The sequence below is a fragment of the Lissotriton vulgaris genome, unplaced genomic scaffold, assembly GCF_964263255.1.
Source record: "Lissotriton vulgaris unplaced genomic scaffold, aLisVul1.2 SCAFFOLD_996, whole genome shotgun sequence".
In the NCBI taxonomy this organism is placed as follows: domain Eukaryota; kingdom Metazoa; phylum Chordata; class Amphibia; order Caudata; family Salamandridae; genus Lissotriton; species Lissotriton vulgaris.
This window is the reverse complement of record NW_028241094.1, coordinates 728950-744377: the sequence shown is the minus strand read 5'-3', so window position 1 is coordinate 744377 and position 15428 is coordinate 728950.

Here is a 15428-nt window from a genome sequence, read left to right as displayed (position 1 = left end):
ACTAGGTGGAGACGCTTTATTTCACGGCCACACTGGCCGCATGCTTCTCCCGCTTTTCCCTCGCTCTCTCTCTCCGTCCGCAGCCGCCTCGGCAGTACTCACGCGGGCGGGGGAGAGTTGCTTCACTCCGGCGGGGGAGTATGTCGCTCCGGTCACTCCTCCCTGGCGGGGGACTCTCGAGGCAGGCCGCGGTTGGGCTCCGCCGGCTCTGTCTTTTAGAATGTACTATGTCCGCTGGCCCCACTTTCGCCGGTCTCTCGCCGCAGCAGCTTCTCCATGCACACGCTGCGCGGCGGAGACCTGCCTTGCTTCTCGCAGGTCGCGGGTGGGCTCCGCTGGCTCTGCAGTCACTGTCCTCCGCTAGGCGCTACCGGCGGGCCGCGGGTGGGCTCCGCTGGCGCTGCTTAGTCTCTTCTCCGCTGGGGGTGCCGCCGGCAGGTCGCGGGTGGGCTCCGCTGGCACTGCCGAGTCTTCCTTCGGTGGAGGTGCCGCCAACCGGTCGCGGGTGGGCTCCGCTGGCCCGGACCACGTCGCGAGGGGGGTCGGGAGGCGGTTAGCTACTCCGCTCCCTCCCCCTCGTTGATTTTATTATCTTTCGGGTCCGGCCGCCTTCCCTTCACGCCGTGGCTTACTCTGGGCCCCGCCGCTTCCTTTACACACGCGGCGGGGGCAAGGGATGACTCGGGCAGGCCGCGGGTAGGCTCCGCTGGTCCTGCTTATTTACTGGCACAGTTCATGGCGGGCACTTCACCCCTGGGGCTCACCTTCGGCCGGCAGGCCAGATGCTCCGTCGCGGTCGCGGCGGGTGGGCTCCGCCCGGCCCGTGCCGTTTTCCGGTGGGGTTTTTCAGCCTCGCGGTCGTCACAGGTGGGCTCTGGGCGGTCCGCCGTTACTTGGTGGCACTCGTTGGTGGCAGTCGACGCGGGTGGACTCCAGTCGGCTCGTTGTGTGGCTCCAGGTCACTGCGGGGCTCCTATGTGCTCACCGGCTTGTCGTACCGCTGTGCCTTGCTGCAGGGGATGCCCTTCAAGCGGGCAACTCTCTCCCCCTTTTCCTCAGTGTTTGGTAGTGGCACGCATGGGTTGCACTACCGACCTCGTCGCCATTGTAATGATTGAAGGTATGGGCCCTGGGCCCTCATGGTAGGCGCAGCAAGGAGGGACACGGACACCAGTAATGAGTGGTAGGCAAGGTCGTGAGCACGAGCGCTCAGCCTCTTTTATTGGCAGCGTCATGTGACACCATGACGTCTGTGGTGGGTGGGTGTATAGTGTGTTACATTACACAGGAACACTAGAACGTGTACACACCAAGACACTTCGTTGTGTGGCTCCCGGTCACTGCGGGGCTCCTATGTGCTCACCGGCTTGTCGTACCGCTGTGCCTTGCTGCAGGGGATGCCCTTCAGGTGGGCAACTCTCTCCCCCTTGGACTAACAGTGGGGCCTATTTTGCACTGACATCTTCTTCACTCCTAACTGTGGCAACGGCCCGTGGATGTACTTCTCTTCTGCTCTTCAACTGTGGCAACAGCCACATGGAATAACTTCCTTCCATTCTTAACTGTGGCAACGGCCACGTGGATATTCTTCCTTACGCTCTAACAGTGGCAGGGTTGCCACCTGTCTTTCCTTTTCATCCTTTCTTTTCGCAGTGGCAGACGTGCCACACAGCTCTCTCCTCTTCTTCCTTTCTTTTCACAGTGGCAGACGTGCCACACATCTTCTTCCTTTCTTTTCACGGTGGCAAGCGTGCCACTCGGATCTCTCCTTTTATCCCTTCCTGTTTCGCGACATTGCTCGGTCCGATCTTGCATCTTCTCTCCTGACCTGGGTCCTCCATGCAGGGCGCGCCCGCTGCATGCGTGATCCTGGTTTGTACCCGACTGGAACACTTCCTCCTTCTGCCTCAGCTTCCTGAGTTGGTGTCGCGAACCTTCTACTCTAGATTCTTGTTGGTGACGTTCGTGAGATGGTGTTCCGAGACCTTGACTAGGTCGAACGTCCTGGACCATTTGGCGGTCCGCTCCTGCTGATGTTTTGGCAGGTTTCTTCGGTCGTCCTGTCGGACTTTCTGATGTAGTTTAGAGAACAGGGTGATCCGTCAAGCGCGGCCAAGAAAAGGAGGGTCTTCCCAAAACACACCTTTCATTTTCCATAGACTTTAAGAAGCTTAACTGCAAAAACGACGGCAGAGTGACCCCAAATGTGGCAGGAAGCTAGAACGTGGTCCGCAGATTGCGCGCTTTGTGATTCGATGAAAATGTGTTCAGTGGTTTTTGAGAAATTAAGGTAGGAACGTATTTGTGTATCCGGGTAGTTGGATTCGAGGGACTCTAGCAAGCTCGAGTTAAACATTTTTAAAAAAATTGAGTCCTGTTCTTCCGATGGGGCTTATTTTCCCTTCACTCCTCGGGGAGTGAGACTCCCGCTGGAGCGAGCGCTCCGATTGGCTGGCTGCAAATTAAAAGGAAATGTTGCAGCAGCCATTGCATGACTCGGGGAGTTGGACCCCTGACCTCCGATTTGTGTTGTGTTGTTTTGTAAATATAAGAGGGTAGGGATACTCTGCCCTTGTAGGGAAACAATTTTTCAAAGAATTTTGTTTTTGCCGCAATCCCGCGGAGCTCCCTCAAGATCACAACAATAAATGAACTTCAACACGAAGGCCGGCATTGTTTTTGTTTATTTTTTAAACATTTTATTTCCTAAATCCCCATGGTAGCCAGGTCCCAGGGGTCATGATTTGAAAGTATTTCGGGTGGGTGCGAGTGGTGCCATCGTCGCCGATTCAGCCTTGGGGACCCCTTTCCCGGGAGCTGTATGGAAATTGAAGAGGAGGGGGTCATGCCCCCCTCCAAGCCACAAAGATTAAACTAACATTATAGTTAGGTGAAATTTCAGTGAACAATGCAACATTTTAGACTTAAATTTTTTTAGAAATTCACCATTTATAGTTCTTTTCATAAACTATAACTTATACACCCACCATGCTCACGCGCTCTCGCTCTCTTCTCTCTCTCTCTCTCCCTGTGCTCTCCCTGTGCTCTCTCTCCCTGTGCTCTCTCTCCCTGTGCTCTCTCTCCCTGTGCTCTCTCTCCCTGTGCTCTCTCTCTCTCCCTGTGCTCTCTCTCTCTCCCTGTGCTCTCTCTCTCTCTCTCTCTCTCTCTCCCTGTGCTCTCTCTCTCTCTCTCCCTGTGCTCTCTCTCTCTCCCTGTGCTCTCTCTCTCTCTCCCTGTGCTCTCTCTCTCTCTCCCTGTGCTCTCTCTCTCTCCCTGTGCTCTCTCTCTCTCTCCCTGTGCTCTCTCTCTCTCTCCCTGTGCTCTCTCTCCCTGTGCTCTCTCTCTCTCTCCCTGTGCTCTCTCTCCCTGTGCTCTCTCTCTCTCTCCCTGTGCGCTCTCTCTCTCCCTGTGCGCTCTCTCTCTCTCCCTGTGCGCTCTCTCTCTCTCCCTGTGCGCTCTCTCTCTCTCCCTGTGCTCTCTCTCTCTCTCCCTGTGCGCTCTCTCTCTCTCCCTGTGCGCTCTCTCTCTCTCCCTGTGCGCTCTCTCTCTCTCCCTGTGCGCTCTCTCTCTCTCCCTGTGCGCTCTCTCTCTCTCCCTGTGCGCTCTCTCTCTCTCCCTGTGCGCTCTCTCTCTCTCCCTGTGCGCTCTCTCTCTCTCCCTGTGCGCTCTCTCTCTCTCCCTGTGCGCTCTCTCTCTCTCCCTGTGCGCTCTCTCTCTCTCCCTGTGCGCTCTCTCTCTCTCTCCCTGTGCGCTCTCTCTCTCTCTCCCTGTGCGCTCTCTCTCTCTCTCGCTCTCTCTCTCTCTCTCGCTCTCTCTCTCTCTCCCTGTGCTCTCGCTCTCTCTCTCTCTCTCCCTGTGCTCTCGCTCTCTCTCTCACTATGCTCTCTCTCTCCCTGCGCTCTCCTCTCACTATGCAGGGCTGACTGGCTCTACCCAGTGCTCTGGGCCTGGGGCGGCTGGGAGGGAGTGTTTGGGGAGGAGGGAGGGAGGGGGCTGGCTGTGGTCCCAGTCAGTGATCTCACCTCACCCTCCCTGGGAGCTGGAGGAGGCCAGGAACAGATTTCTGAGGAATGTCTCTTGCTGAATCACGTTCAGTGACGTATGGGCCGCCTGGGGTGACCCCCCCCCCCCCCCCCCTCCATGGGCCGGGGGAAGGGAGGGGGAGGTAGGCTATTTCCTGGAATGGAGGAGGCGGCTTTCATTGGTCGCTCAAAGAAGGGAGGTTTCTGTGCTTCCTTCAGTCGAGCACCGTGCAGAGGGCTCCAGAGATTGTGGTTTTTGTGGGAAGTTTTTTGATGAAACAAACAAACTCATTGGGTCTTCACCGTGGCTTTCCCCAGTTGTTATACATGTGAAGTCACAAGGGGAACTTCGTTTATGCATTGACCTTCAGTGTTAATGATGCGATCTGGGCAGATCTGCACCCTCTTCCCAACTTCAGCAGGGGCCTCTGCGTTCCTCACACCAGATTTAGCTCGTGGTACCATCAGCTGGCACTGTAAGAAGACGCAACATGTTTGCAGCCGTGGCTCGTGCGGGTAACCAGGGCGTGGTGTGGGGGCTGGGTGAAGGCGGATTTCAACAGGCTATGACCAGGGAAAATCAAATAATTAATTTGTCCTGGTCATTATGTTGAAATCTCCCTCATCCACTCTTACCTCTCCCGGATATGGCAGCATTTTTTATATTTATCCTGCTGGAGGGACTATTCCACAGCCGTACTGGGAACACAAACCAGCCCTGGCAATTCAGCTGGACCGGCTCTATGGGGGTGGGGGGGACGACGTCTATGCCATTGAGCAGCAGCACTGCTGACGCTTTAGCACTGCGACTACTTTTGTTACAGGGGTCCGATATTGCTGCACTACTGCAAAACCAACCCCCACTCAACTCGAACCCCCCCCACCCTACTGGCCCACTGGGAAAACGCCTGGTGCCCACTACAGCCAGTCAGACCCAGATTCCAGTATAAAAGGATGCTGTTGTGTTAGCGAGCGCCGGTGCTGCTGTTTTATGGAGACTGATGAAGCCAATGTTGGATGGTGACGCTGTAGAAGTAGCATTTCATGATGACCGGGTCGCTAATGATCCAAACTTAAGAGGTCTTAAGATTGCTATTTTTGAAGAGCCTGGGTTTGAGAGTGGCCAATCGTCATTTTGCTTGGAGCGGCATGGAATGTGTAGCGCGCTACATGTTGGCTGATCATGTCCAGCCCAAGAATGATCGCACAAGCTATTTTGACAGCCCTGGTGCCAGGATATAAAGAACAGTTTCATTCTTTTTTAGGCCTCACCAAATTCTACTCAGAATTTGAGCAGAACTTTGCTCCAAGTTGAACCTTTGAGACCCTTCTCGAGAAAGAATGGCCAGTTTGGTTGGAGTTGGACCAGCGTTGTTTTGAGCGATTGAAGATATGTGGATGCCCGAAGCCGGGCATCAGTGCTGTTTTAATGCAGAAAGATGGTAAGAGGGAGTGTTTTGCTGCTACAACTCCAGGATGTGGGCAGCACCGAGAGGAACAATTTGGTTATCGAGGCGGAGATGGTACCCCTGTTCATGTACCTCTGAACTATAGGCCTATAGAAGGTCCGAATCGGGGACAAGGTTGACCCAGCAAACGGATCACAAACCCTTTGTGAACATCCCATCTCCAAGTGGAGGAAAAAATGAATGGTAAGATTAGCTGCAAAACTGCAAACCTTCTGTTTTGTAGTAGAAAAAGTTCTGGGCGGCACAATGTGCACACAAGCCTCATGTCTAGGTTGCCCATGGGATGTTGTGGGGTGCAATGTTAGGTGAGCCAGGGTGTGCAGCAGCCTTCACTCTTGAGGAAAAATAATTCTCAAAAGTTAGTCTCTCCTAAAATTAGTATGGAGAGGAGACCTTCGACAAAATTTCCTTCAGCGGTATATACTCTCACCTGAGGTACTAGTCAATAGTGTCGTCATACGCTCTGGCCTCCACCAGGAGCTGGAGTGTCTTGATTTAGACCTGGTGGGATCAACTTTAAAATCTGTGCAATGTTAGGGACGGGTTACTTGTCCCTCATATCTAGAAGGTGATCAAAAAGGTCAACACGTTTTAGCCTCTTTGTGCCCAGGAAGGTCTTTGGCTTTCTTCAGGTTCAATCCAAATCAACAGAAGAGCGACTAAAAACTAAGCATGGGCAAATTTTGCGAATCTCGCGTTCGCGAATTTTGCGGATTTGCGAACTCGCAATCCGCAAAATCCGCGAATTCCCGCGAATTTGCGGATTTTTTTTTTGTTCGCCCGTGTTTCTGCCAGTTCGCGAGGGTTTTTACAATTTCGCAATTTGCGAACTTACCTGTCGGGTCGCAAGTTTTGCGAACTTGTTGTTTCTACGTGTCCAGCCTGTTTGGGACACTCTTCTTCATCACTGCCACTCTCTGTCACCACTGCCACTCTCTGACTACTCATGCCACCCTCTGGCCCACCCATGCCACCCTCTGTTTCATCACCACACCCTCTGGTTGTCCAGTGTACATTATTTTCGGCAAAGCAAAGCACACCTTCCCTGCCTCAAGTGACCTGAATTAATTTGGGGCTGATTAATGTGTCACAGAATATTTTTTTAGCTGGCACCTGCTTCCTTAGTGCGCCCTGATTAGTGATCTTTTGCACTTGCTAAGTGCTTTCATTGTTGCAAAATTTGTTACAACACCTGCCCTGCCCCAACTGACAATAATGAATTAGGGGCTGATTAATGGATTTTAACTTCCAGCCTGGCTCCTGCTTGTCTCCCTTAGCTGTAATTCAGGACCTTTGTGGCATATGTGTAACTATTCTGAGGTTCAGAGCAGGGTCACATAATAGTTGCAACTGGCAACTGAACTCTGGAGGGGCCCCTCAGGAAGCACTACAGGAAATGGCTACTAATGATGAGCCTGAACTTTTGAACCTGGTAAGTAGTTTCAGTTTTGCTAAGATCGTATTTCTGCAATTTAGCACTTATTCGCGGGGCGCGAAGTTGTACTGGGAAGCCGCGAACTCACGCGAACAGTGCGAGCAGTGCGAGCAAAATCCGCTGCTCGCGGATTTTGCGGGAGATTCGCGAATCTCGCGGATTGCGAATTTCCCGAAAATCCGCAAAATCTGCGAGCGAAACGGATTTTCGCCCATGCTTACTAAAAACGAAAAAACACACATAAGAAGGTGGAGGTAAAGACATTCAATTACTGCCACCGAAGCATGAGTTCAAGAAAAAGAAAGAGCAATAAGGTAGATTTAGCCGACGCAGTGCAGAAAAAGAACCCTCAGGCACCAACTGAAAGTCGGTTGCCAGTTGTCTTCATTGGGTTCTTGTTTTGAATACGTGAAGTAGTACCCAACAGTGGTGAAAAGTGAGTTAAAAGGAGTGTGGACTACTGCCCAAACTAGAATGATTGATTCATTTAATAAAGGGATAGTTCTAACTCCATTAAAAACGTAAGTGAGAGGCGGACATAAAGATGGTTGTGTTAATTTGAACCAAAAAGTCCTATACATAAAAATACAAAGGTCGACATGTTTCTGCTATGGTGAGCCACTAGTCAGCTCAGCATTCGTCAGGACCATACAAATCCTCGCCTCGTGGGTAGCGTGCTAAGGCGCCAAATCCACCTGGGGTGGGAAGGACATAAAGATTACAAACTTGTGTGTAACCGGTGCACAGGAACTTCCTCGTGCAACCCCTGCAGTGCGTGAGGGATGATGAATTCAAAAGTATCAGGAGCAGTTCCCCATGGGCTCATGGCAGGGGAAAATCTTCACGCCCGGAACATTTCTTTCCCGGCGACTGCCCTCCAAGGAACCTAATCTGTTCACATCCACGGCCAGGTTCATAAAATATCCGATCCCTGTGGTACCTGGTGGGACACTGTCCCCCTGAAGCTCTGGAAATAACTGCAAAGTCTTAAGCAACTGGGACATCTATTGCTATCCCTAGAAACAAAAAAAATGAATATGAAGAACGCACGGTGTCAAGGCGCTGGGGGCCGTCTGGAAGATTAAGCGAGCTATTTCTCAGTCACATGGTGCTGGGCAAACCTGCCGCCGGGATCGAACCGTGAACCCTTTGGTCCGGAGTCGGCCACCCTGGCCGCTGCGCCACACCTCTTCCACTAATGAGACCTACCCTCTCAATAATACCAGATTTACAAAAAGGCACATTCACAAAGATGTATGATTCACTGAGGGATTCGCCTCCATAGTAATTATTGCATTTCTATGTCCTCTGTATCAGGTGGACCCCTGCAGAGTTGAGTGGACTTCTCAAGTTCTGGGCAGGGTCAGGAGGACTCGAGTGGGGGGCGGGACTCTGAAAGCTTCTGAGGAAGTACACGTAGCACATCTGTTCCTAAAAGGTTGTATGGCTTTATTTTGTAGGGCGGGTGAACTGTTAGAGGCTTTGCTGTAGGCACATCTGTGTGATTGTTGTAAAGTGTTTGCTTTGCTTGTCTGTGTGTGTTTTGTACTTAGTTTTTAGGTCTCGCCTAAGTTGGCGCATGCGCTGTCTATTGCGAGACGTGTTGTTTGCTTGTAGTGCGCACGAAGCGGTGCCATTCGTTGGCTCTTGTCAATCTCGCTTGCTTACTTTGTGTCGGCTTCTTTGGCTTTCATTGCTCGACTGGTGTTTGTCCCTCCCACGGAGCGCGGACCCGTTTCTTTGGTTCTTCTTTGCTCCCTTCTCAGGTGCTACTTTGTTCTGTATGGCTTAGCAGTATGAGAGTGCATGTGTTTTCCAACTGTCTCCCTTATGTACTTTGTTCCTCTTCCTCTCCTTGCCTTCCCTCCTCAGTTGCTTCATCCCCACCCACCCACATTCCTTCGCCAATCTTCCTTCCTCGCCCACCCTGTGCTGTCCGTGTGCTCCCCCAACTCACCCTGTGTTGTCCATGTGCTCCCCATACTCTCACCTTCTGTCCATGTGTTTCCCCCATACTCTCCCCCCCAATTGTCTGTATGCCCCCCTCCCTCCACCCTGCCCCCTCCTCACCCCCAACCCCTCCCTCGGTTTTTTTCACAATAAAGGACATTCCTGCCTCCTGGAAACATTGCATCCGCGTGGTCTAAAGAAAGTGCATTTTATGTAACTTTGTGTTTCCTCCCCCCCCCCCCCCACCTAGTGTTGGCTCTAGAATGGAGGGAGGGGTCGTCAGTAGGGGGGGGCTGGTAGGGGTCGAGGAGCCGCTGATGTGTTTCCTTCATGGCTGGACCTGTCTCTGTATTTGGAGTTATGCCACACTCACCCGGAAAGGGGGGGTCGTCAGTAGGGGGGGCTGGTAGGGGTCGAGGAGCCGCTGATGTGTTTCCTTCATGGCTGGACCTGTCTCTGTATTTGGAGTTATGCCACACTCACCCGGAAAGGGGGGGGGGGGGGGAATACTTAACGGGAGAAGGGGGGGGGGGTCGTGAACGAGGGGGTTTCAGGACAGGCCTGGTACAGTGCTTGCTCCTCTCACATTTTGTTTGCTTTCGATACTTGCACAAGTGCCACCATTGCCTACGTAATGTTTCTTCTTGTGTTTGGGTGTCTGTCATGTATTGCAGTATTTTACCTCTACTTGTACTTTGTTCGCTCTTGTAACCTGCACACGTCACTTTTTCCTCCTGTTTTGCACCGTTTGCTCCTCTTGTAATTTGTTTGCTCACGATTGTCGTCACTTTTACCTCATGTAACTTAACGTTTGCTTTTGTAATTTGTTCACTTGTAATGTTCTCATGTATCATTACTGTTCCTATTGTGAAGCGCTTTGGCACCTTTGCGCTATATAAAAACGCATAAATAAACTCTGCATCCAGCGGGGGGCGTGCCACCGGAAGAGACAGCAGAGCCCACCCCCTTCATATAGAGAAGCCCCCCACCACTCACACACGTCCCTACAACAAGGGAGTCTGCTCCCTCGCTGATAACCTGGTACCTTTGCCGTCTCAGCAAAGAGGCCCCAGAATGAATGGGCACACAGTGTTAGCTCGGTGAAGCCTCTGCCTCCCGAGAAACGTGGGAGGATTAGGACAGAAATCCCTCCCTTCCGAAAGGTCCTCGAAGGACTGAACACGCCCCCCCCCCCCCCAAGGATCCTTCGCAGGTGACGCAAAACCTCGTGTGCTAACCTCCACGTCTCGAGGAGTTTACATCCGGTAAATGTGATTGCATCATATCCTGGAGCCTGGCGTCGCTGGGCCTCATGGGGGAGGGGTGCCTGGATACTGTCTCCCTCCCTGGGTCTGGCTGTCTGTACAGCTGCCTGCTCTGTCCTGGAACCTTGCGTTTCTCGAACACAAGAGTTGTCCGATCCACTGAGAGGCCACGGACAGAATGGGTACGCAGGCTAATAACGGCTCTAAAGCTTACTCATGCAGTGAGGCCAAAGACTGAATGTGCACATTTTGCATTGTCTTAGGCACGGGATGGTAAAGAGGGGGTTCACAGGTCGGAGACGGGTGCATGATGGGATGCATCGAGAACAGCTGCTGCTGCGACGGCCACCGGATGGGATGAAGGGGTCCTGATGCTGGGCGCCCTTTCGTTTCCATGGTAATGCTGCCAGGACGTCTCCATGGTGACGGATGCTGCGAGGACCCGTGGTCGCCATGGTGACAGACGCAGGATGGACGGGATGCCGAGGACCCATCCGTCTCCATAGCAACGGATGCGGGGTCCGGATGCTGCCAGTGCCTCTTCGGTTCCAGGTGGGATGGAGGGTCTGGCTGTTGGGCTCGGTCTCCATGGCGACCGTTTTCTGATGGGAGGGAGGCACCGGGTGCTGCCAGGACCCACAGTCTCCGGGAGGATGGACGCTCTGTGCCACGGTGGGCTGTTTCCGGGGTGACGGGATGGCCGGGATGCTGCCAGGACGTCTCCATGGTGACGGATGCTGCGAGCATCCTTGGTCTCCATGGTGACGGATGCAGGACGGGATGTTGCCAGGACCCTTCCTCTCCATGGTGACAGACGCAGGATGGACGGGCCGGGATGCTGCGAGCACCCTTGGTCTCCATGGTTACGGATGCTGCGAGCATCCTTGGTCTCCATGGTGACGGATGCAGGACGGGGGGAGGAGCCTCTGTACCGGAAGTTGAGGCGGCCTCGGACTCCATTGTTGTGAGCTCGGCCCGTCCCAGGCGCCCTCTGGGCCGTGATTGGGGTCTCCGGGGCCCCCGAGGTGAGCGGGAAGGGGGTGGTGTCCCGGGACTCGCCTACTGCAAGGGGTCCGTACACCTTGTTTTGTCCTGTTGGACACAGGTGAATGCTTTGCTGGCCCCTCCCTCCAGGACTGGCCCCCACACAGGTGCTACCAATGATGTCTCCTTCAACGGCCCCCGGGTATCACGCACTTGATCCGGAAGCAGCTCTGGGGGGTCTGTGGCTCTGTTTGGGACGGGAGGTCGAGGGGGGGGGGGGGGGGAGTCTGACCCTCTGAAAAGGGGGCGTCCATCACGGCAGGCGTGTAGAGATTTCTATTAGTTTTATTTCAGGCTGAAGTCGGACCCCCGCTGGGGGCGTCCCCCCTCCGTGAAGTCCGAGTTACAAATGTCCGTTCCCGGCCCCCAGACTGCAGGAGCAGGCAGACCAGCGCTTTAAATGGTAAAACATAAGTGCAGGCGCCCAGTCAAATGAGCTAGAGGTGTGTCGAGGGGCGGGGCTAGGGGCGGGGCTAAGGGCAGGACATGATGATACTTAACAGCTTCCATGATAGTTGCAGCTCACAGCAAAACACATGAGAAATGTGTTTATATAAACAAAGCAGGTTAACTCATTACACGAAATGAAAGAGAAATGCGATAATATGTGAACATTTCCTTTTTTTGCAATAGTTGCACCTTCTGAATGCCAGACTGTTAATTGATGGAGTTTGGCTCAATACTATATATTTTTGAGCACGTGAGTAGGAAGAAACTGAAACACCCCCACATCAAACCGAAGCTCTTATGGCACCAAGCAAATGAAGCAAATCATGTAAATGTAAATTGATACTTGTATAGCTCACTACTCACCCGCAAGGGTCTCAAGGCGCTTGTACGAATACCGCTGTGGAACCCATCCTGGCTTTCCCTGTGAGGCGTCCACTCCTGGGCACCCCCAAGGTGGAGGCCAGGCATCCGTAGCGTTGTGGGGGCTGTTGTGGAGATTAAGCAAGCTATTGCCCAGAGTTGCAGAGTGGGACTCCATGATTGGAATAGGCACCGGGGAGAGAATTATCAGGTCCAAGGAATTTTGAGCCCAAGACCCGCCGAGGCGGGGAATTGAACCCTGGTCCCGGACTAGACCTCTGCATCAGGGTCTGCCGCTCTAACCATTGAGCCACACTTCTCCACATCATCATGACCCTCCCCAGAAGATCTCTTGTCTCTTCCATCGATCTATCTATCCATCCTTTCATCCTACCATTTACCTGCTGATGTCCACCATTCTGTTGTCTAGTCCGTTTTTCATCCATCATTCCGTCTGTCCACCCTTCATATCCAAACCTAGCCCCATCCATCTTTAAACCTATCCATACATCCTTTCACTCATCCATCCATCTATACACCCACCCTTGCTCACTCATCCATCCACTCACTCATCCACCAACCCCCCCCCTACTACGTTAGTAATGAACCTTTGTCGCCGCAGACATGTGCACACAAAGTGCCACCCATTCTCTTTAAAATACCTCCTGAGAGGTTCTTGATTCTCTCTCTCTCTCTCTCGCTTTCTTCTTACAAAAACCAGGCACGCAAACCTGGGCAGGCACACACACCTGGGCAGGCACACACACCTGGGCAGGCACACACACCTGGGCAGGCGCACACACCTGGGCAGGCGCACACACACACCTGGGCAGGCGCACACACACACCTGGGCAGGCGCACACACACACCTGGGCAGGCGCACACACCTGGGCAGGCACACACACCTGGGCAGACACACACACCTGGGCAGACGCACAAAGACTCCGGAATGTTCAAAGCCATGTTCTAGTCTTCACTGTGGCTTTTTTCATTGCCGCCACCAGGATTCCTGTGTTTGTGTCAATGCAGAGGATGGTGTGAATGTGATTGACAGCAAAGGGGCCTGACTGGACTCCAGCGCTGCCAAGGTTTCAGATTGCTTATGTGTGACATTTTCATATTTTCATTGTAATTATGAGTGACATTTCAACCACATGAGTGACACTTTCCTGCGAGCAAAATTAAGCCATGAAGACGAGGGAATCATATAAATATCAGAAATGACGCTCATTCTGCTTCCGTGTGACATTTTCATAGATTCAGTGGATTTACGAGAGTCCGGCAACAACTCGATGTGTAACACCTCGAGGGGCTCATGGCTGCTTCCAAAACCATGGAATGAAGTCAATGGAAAGAGACAAATATCAGAAATCGGACTCGTTTGAGCACCAAGGAAGTCCATCTCAGCAGCAGGTGCTTTTGAAGCTATTCTTTAATTTCAATAAAAATCCGCCCCCTCCACCAAATTTCAGCTTCAGGTGCGGCCAAACCACATGCGACAAAGGGATCTCTGTGGCAAAACAGCAACTCTATCCACATACAATATAATATATGCTTTTTTGAAGGAGGCGCATTAACCGTCTACGCTACTCAACGGTGAGAGTTTAAACTACCAGTAGAGAAAACTCTGCCCTCTCTCCAGCGGTAACAATAATCCCATGACTTATCTCTGACTTGGCAAGTATAACTGTTCTGAGGAAATAAAGGGCGCTGCTTCGTAGTGCCACTGTCGAGCAGGGATGGTAAACACTTTGCACTGCTAATAAATCTGCAAAACCGCCCCGGATGGGCATATAAGAAACAGACCGGCCAATGGAGGCATCTGGCGTTGGGTCGGTGGCGCCTCGGTGCAGAAAGCAGCTAGATCAGCGCTCGAGGGCTCCTCGGTCGCATTGTCTGGGCATTAACCCTCAGATCCAGAGAAAGGACGTGTGAGATTCCGCTGCCCCTTCCTCTGATAACATTTCTATGTTCAAAGTGTTCCCTGCACTGACTTTTCACTACCTGAAGTGCTGCGCTTTGGAAATCACACGCGCACAGCGTGACGGCGAGCACCGGACATTACTCAAAAGAGCCCTGCCGGGGCTCAGATGGGGGGGGGGGGGATCAGGGGGGGGGGGGGGGGGCTGCTGTCAGTGACACGTCCCACGCCTGCTCACCAGCACAGCCAATGAGCTGACCTTTTCATGGGTACGGAAGAAGAGAAGTGCCGGTACTCAGTACTGGTGAGTACCGGCCCATTTAAAGCACTGATGCAGACTCCACACATACATGAAGATGGCGTGCGCATGTAAAGACTGTGCGTCATTTCAAAGAATAGCAATCGCGTGCATATAAGAACCTGTGACCCTACATGCACGCTCTCATGACCCCCTCGGACAGAGGCTGACGGGATGGGAGGGGAGGGCTGGGGAGGGGTCTGACGCTCGGAATGGAGAACCTGGACTAATGTTGCTGAACACGTCATTTTACATTGATTCTTGTCCCCCAAAAGCTAGTACAAGGCAGACCCGTGTCCCCCTGGTTACCCTTCTCGGAACTCTGCTGACTCTGTGGTAAAAGGGAGGGCTGAGCCGAAGGACTTGAACCCAGGAGGAGAGAGCCTGCTGTTTGACCTGTGGAGAGAATCCCCATTGGGATGCATCTGCTCCCACTTTCACCCACAAACACAAGGCGATGATGGACGGAGCGCTGAAACTTTTCAGACACTCACCCCCAGTCACAGATCTCGGTTGAATCCATCACCATTCTTTAGCTCACTTCGTGACCCCAGTTTGGACCTGGCCATATGCAAATCAGTCTGACCCTGTGCCTCATGGAAACAGTCCAGCCTGAACTGAAACAAGCATCTTGGGACCGGCTTCTGGGTAACACCCCTCTTCAGCCAGGCTAGCTTGAATCCAATGGCAAAGTGAGCAAGGGACTCGCGTCTGAGCATACCGTGCCAATTTAGGGCGAACAAAGCAAAACCAAAGGGGATGATAGACGGAGTGTTAGAGCAAATCAAACACTCACCCCCAGTCAACTGATCTGGGTTTTATCCATCATCATTCTTTAGCTCACTTCGTGACCCCAGTTTGGACCTGGCCATATGCAAATCAGTCTGACCCTGTGCCTCATGGAAACAGTCCAGCTTGCACTGCCAAGCCATGTCCTCCCTGGACCGGAAACAAGCTTCCGAGGACCGGTTTCTGGCATTCCAGCCGTCTTCAGCCCGGCTTGCTTGAATCCAGTGGCAAAGTGAGCAAGGGACTCGCGTCTGAGCTCACCCTGCCAACTTAGGGCGAACAAAGCGATGCCAAAGGGGATGATGGACGGAGTGTTAGAGCAAATCAAATGCACACACCCAGTCAACTGATCTGGGTTTAATCCATCATCATTCTTTAGCTCACTTCGCCACCTCAGTTCAGACGCAGCCAAAGAGCCCAGTTAA